This window comes from Octodon degus, unplaced genomic scaffold, assembly GCF_000260255.1.
Source record: "Octodon degus isolate 3935 unplaced genomic scaffold, OctDeg1.0 scaffold00015, whole genome shotgun sequence".
NCBI classification, from domain to species: Eukaryota; Metazoa; Chordata; class Mammalia; order Rodentia; family Octodontidae; genus Octodon; species Octodon degus.
In genome coordinates, this window is record NW_004524591.1 from 5,860,656 (window position 1) to 5,865,915 (window position 5,260).

Sequence of the window (5,260 nt, forward strand, 5' to 3'; positions counted from 1 at the left end):
GTCCCTGCTTCGGGAATCCACACCATCATAAGAATGTCCTCTTCTTGAGTGTTCATAGTCTGACCTGCTGTAATCAAAGTAATCTCTATCCTGGGGGGACCATTCTCGTTCTGTGTATCTGTCTTCAGGGGAGGAAGTCCTCTGATAAGAATTATAGTTTTCTCTTCTGTAATGACCAGAAGAATGCCTGATCTGTGCCACACTACTTTTCATTTTCTGCTGCCAGTTGATCTGTTAAGTCAGAACTCAAGTTGGTCCAAGTTACAAGTACTTAGTGGTCTGAATTCCTTGACGGTTTACTTTTTCTATCTATAAACACTCTAGTTTCCCCAGTGGCAGTTCCCTTCTCGCTCCCAGTCAGTGATCCAATGCTGACTCCATTTCCTCAGGCACTAGGAGAAACACACTGTCCCTGTTTCCCCCATGCTCCCACTGCACACAGGTTCACAGAAGGTTCCATCTAAAGCTCTACTGCACTGCCATTACACCGGAAGTACGTCCTGCCACTGCTTTATGTCAGCTTGGTTTTGTGATTTACTTTAACCCATAGAATAAGGCAGTGAAAAGAGTATACCAGGTACAACCTAGCCTTTAAGAGGCCTTGCGTAACTTCCCCCTCCTTGTTCCTGCGTCATGTCCATTAGAAGAAGCTTCAACCATCTACTTGTCAAGGAAAGATGGCACAACATGGACCAAAGTTGTCCACACCTATAGTGCAAATGAGAGCCACCTCTCAAGCCCACTGTGTATCAGCAAAGCCCCAGCTAAGTCCAGAAGCTTGAGCAGGAGCTGGTTTGCATTAAGCAACTGCCTTCCTGGATGGTTTATGACATGCCATTTGCATAATGAGGACAAATTGATATGTGTTGAAAAGATGTTTCCACATTAGCAAAAGACTAAAAGGAATTCAGTGACAAAACAATCCCCAGTATATTACTGCAATCAAGAGTAATGAATTGCATATATATATGATTACAACTAACAAAATCATTGTGCAAGTCACAAAAAATAATACTGGTATGATTCCATTCATTAAAACCATCCAAACTAAACAATTTTAGAAACCCTTGAATACGTGTTAAAATAATACCAAGGTAAAGAATTTATTAACGTAAAATTAAAGACAATAAAAGAAAAAAAGGAATATAATCAGGAATGGGGATGCAAACAGGAAGGAGAATACAGAGGACAGCACACACCACACCAGCACTATTTGGTCTGGAAAGATGGATGAACACAAAATTAAATACCTCCTATCTGTCTCTGCTCTTGGTTCATTTCCAAACACTGAGACACAACATCCAGCAACTTGTTGGATATTATTTTGACTTGTTTCAAGTCAAACAAGAGAAGGTTGATTTTGGCTCAAGTCTGTAAAGGTTTCAGGCCCTAGTCAGCTGCCTCCTAGGTATAGGGACATGGCGGAGAAGGAAGTGTTCGCACCATGGTGGGCAGGAAGCCACAAAACTTCCTCCCGTTTCCCCTTTGTGTTCCATGTATTCCACCTCACCTGCTGGACGGCACCACCCACACCCAGAGTGAGTCACCCCTTACCAATGAATCTATCATCTGAACCCAGAATCAAGCTAAACCAACTAGTGGCCTAACCCAGCAGCACACACCCATGACCCAGTCACTCTCCAGGGCCCCACCTATGTGGCCATGAGGCTCCAGAGTGACACCCAGACATAAGACATGATATATTTAGATCAACTTACTGAGTATATATTTCATATGCTTAAGAATATATTACCTCATATAAACTGATAAACACGTGAAAACAAAGGCCTTCCGGACTGAGAAGGAAGTAAGCCCTTCTTACCCCTTCCTTACCTGAAGACAGCAAGGATGCCCAACCCGGATCAGGATAGCTGTGTAGCACAAGCAGCTGAAGACTGTTGAGGCAGCACTTAGTTCCAGATCAGGCCCACTGGAACATCCTGGGAAGGGGCCCAGGAACAGCTGAACTGTGACTCTTTCTTTCTAATAAGTAACCATGTATTTTGGGAGACTTCCTGAGATTCCTTAGCACCAAACTAAAACTATGCCCACCTTAACAACAGAAGGAAAATCAGCAATAATAATAGAAACACAAACACAGAGCCAATATTGACATACAACTGAAAGCAACAACAGTATGACCACAAACAATACAAAAGAAATCAGCTGTGATAACACAGAGTACAGAAAATAGCTAAAATTAATCAAGGTTAACAGTAATAATAGAAAAAAAAGTGAAGCAATAATTTTCCATTTGGAGAAACGCGCATGCATCTGGAGATCATTCTATTGAGCAAAATAAGCCAGACTCACAAGGACACACATCGACTGTTCTTCTTGGTACATGGAATCTTAAAAAGGTGACAAGAAAACAAAGAGGAACAGAAGGATCGATAGGAGAAGGGAAGGGCGGTGCCAAAGCCAATGAAAGGGCGCATGTACTGGAGAGTTCCTCGCAAGGCGAAGCCTGCCAACATGGGACAAGAGCAGGAAATGTGCCGCAGGCAGGTGATGCGGGGATGGCTCACGTGTGCAGTGTGCCCGTGAAGCTCTGCCAAGATGAAATCCACCCATCCATACACCCAACTTCCATTAAAAGAAAAGGGGAGGGGGGAGAGAACATGATTGCCTTTTTGTGCTTTTTGCCATTCTTTCTCCAGCCTGTTCCACACGTTCTAAGCCATCTGCTGCTAAGGACCTGGCCTCAACTCAGCTCCTTGGTGCTCTGTGATGCATAATCTGGATGAGGCTGTTGACAAAGTCATGTAAATCACCCTGCATCTGCAAGGAATTTGTACTACAACATAGTGATAGAATTGCATCAATCCTCTTGAGCTAGAGATCTATGAAAACTGAGGATCAAATTAAAGGTAGACAAAAGTCATAGATTAAGCAGATAGGAATTAAAGAAATAATAATAGATTCACATATTAATTACACACTTGAGCTGGGGAGATGGCTTGGAAGTCTAGGTGCCTGCTGGCAAGCACAAGGACCCAGGCTTGGTCCCCATTACTACATGCTTTGCCAGCCCCGGAATCCCAGGCATGCCATGCCAGCCACTAAAACAACTTGTGGTAGTACACGCCTACAATCCCAGCACTGGAGAGGCTGAGACAGGAGGATCAGTATGGGTGAAAAGTGAGACCTGCAAAGTGAGACCCTGAACCAAACAAACAAATAAGATTTTTTTAAAAAAGAATTACACACTCTAGAAATAACTAAGGTTTTAACTTGCTAGTTATCAGTCAATTCTGTTTTTCCAATAAATATGTCTTTCTTGGAAAACTGTAAGTCTCTGGTCTTTGGAAAGCTGGAAAAATGTAAGTCTCTGGTCTTCAGAAACATAGGAGCTAAAAGGAAGGTTCCAAGAAAGCCGGAAATTTCTAGACATGATAATAAGTGTAGGGACTGGCAAGATAGCTCAGCAGTCTAAAGCACCTGCTTAGGCAAGTTTAGACAGCTGAAGCGGACCAGGTTCAATCCCTGTCACCACATGCCATGCCAGCCCCATTGTCAGGGTGGGCTGAGTCAGCCAAAAAAAAAAAAAAGATAATAAGTGCAAACAGAGGCAGTGATTTCAAAACTCTCCAGAAGAATGGTTACTGTACAAGTATGATAGCACTGTTAAGGACCATTTGCAAATTTCTGAAATTACCAAAAACATTTTCCACACCAAGACACCAAGAAATCAAACTGCATGAACATGTTGGCCAAATACCCCACTAATAGGACATAGGGGTCGCGTCTTCCTTGCTGGCAAGGCCGCGCGCGACAGGATGGTACGTAGGAGAAAAGGAAGGGAAAAGAAAACACACACACATACAAAATAGGTAAGATAATTACACTACTAATTTCTATTAGTTCATTGAAAGAATGGTTTGTACTTACATTGTTCAATTTTGCATGCCTATATTTTGTAATGTGAGCAACTACTTTGAAGATAACAATATATATTATATTAACCCTTGTTAATCTTCTATTATATTGTTTTGAAATTAAAAAAAAAATAGGACATAGGAAACCTCCAGAATATCAGCTCATACTTATGAACCCTGATAGAATCTCTATGCATAATTATTATAGCTAGCACACACTTTCAGACACAGGATAGCACTGTAAACTATAAAGTACATTTGTACAAAGGATTCCACCTACTCTGCAACCAACTTCAAAAGGAATGACATTCTATTTAGACTAGAATTTGGTAACATATACACTTGTCAACATAAGAGGAAAAGGATTAGTCTGTGAACTGCTCTTTGTGTTTACACTCAAAACCCATGGTGTATAATATTCTTCATTAAAATAACAAATTATCTTAGTCCAACTTTTGCTCATATATGAAAATTCCTGACTTTATAATGCATAAAAGCAAGATATATATTTGGCCATATGTTATGGTTTGTGTCTAGTTGTCCCCCCAAAGCCTCATGCAATCATGGGGTGGGGACTTCTAGAGTTTGAGATTAACTCATGATCCACTGGAATTATGGGTGATCCAAGGCTGGGATTATGGGTCTGAGTACTGCTGGGATTATGGATGTGAGTGCTACACCCAGCATGAGGCAGATAGCCTGAAAATAACGTAAGAGAACAGAGTGACAGTTTTCCTTTCTGTTGCCATTATTGCTCCTACTCCTCCCTCGGCTCCTCTTGCTCTTTGCCACCACCATGAAAGGTTGCTCTCTGCCCTGTGTCACGCTGCCTTGGAGCCAGCTGAGTATGGACTGAAACCTCCAGTAACTGTGAGCTAAATAAATCTTTCCTTCCTTCAGTTTGGGTGTTGAGTATTTGTTCTAGCAATGAGAGAAAAGTAACTGAGATACCATGGTTCTGTGGCTGGGGTCCAAACACCAAGACCCTGTCACTTGAAAAGCATCAACTCTACCCAGGTGACCATGTCATATGATAGATTAGAGGCAAACAGAAAAGAGTCCAGCATAGGAAGTGGCCACACTTCATAAGAAACTAGTCACTTAGAGCAAGCTCAGTCATGACAGAACTGTGCAGGCCTTCCCCACAGGTAGTACTCTGTGACCTCACCTCCCCCCAGGACCCATTCCTTAAAGATCCATCATGTGCAGAGATCAAATTTCCAGCACTGAAACTTTAGGTATATATTTATGTCATACTATCTTTCATCATAACTATCTTTTAGTTGGGATAGATATATAGTTGCATTCTCTTATTGAATAGAATGATTTGTTCTAATGGTGTTTGTAAATAGGATCACAAGTCCACATCTTGTACAGCAATT

At 41.7% G+C, this 5,260-nt stretch overlaps 1 protein-coding gene across 1 annotated transcript in view; it reads right to left on the bottom strand.

The window, feature by feature from the left end:
- Ispd (isoprenoid synthase domain containing) overlaps positions 1–5,260 on the bottom strand; it is a 342,357-nt gene that overhangs the window by 252,017 nt on the left and 85,080 nt on the right. The window lies entirely within an intron of this gene.